This window comes from Tiliqua scincoides, chromosome 8 (assembly GCF_035046505.1).
Source record: "Tiliqua scincoides isolate rTilSci1 chromosome 8, rTilSci1.hap2, whole genome shotgun sequence".
Classification (NCBI taxonomy): domain Eukaryota; kingdom Metazoa; phylum Chordata; class Lepidosauria; order Squamata; family Scincidae; genus Tiliqua; species Tiliqua scincoides.
In genome coordinates, this window is record NC_089828.1 from 14,890,098 (window position 1) to 14,890,447 (window position 350).

Sequence of the window (350 nt, forward strand, 5' to 3'; positions counted from 1 at the left end):
CGGCAGGAGGTAATTAATAGTTTCCATGTTCCATTTGGAATAAATTGCAGTTTCCTATTATGTCCAAACATCGGAAAGTGGGGTTTATTCCACTGCAGAGGATGGGAGTGCACCAGCCTGAAGGTTGTCACAGCTTGCTGGCAATCATTTGACTCTTGGACATTTTGAGACCTTGGAGTCTGCCTCTTTTCCTCTCTCAAACGAATTTGCACATTAAATGATATAGCTAAGCAGCTCTATACTCTGTGTTCAGCAATGCCCTTTCTTGTAGCATGAGAGAGGTCAAACCAGTTTTTAAATGTTTGAAAATGATTAACCATTTATTTTGCTTTTAAAAAAAAGTTGCATGT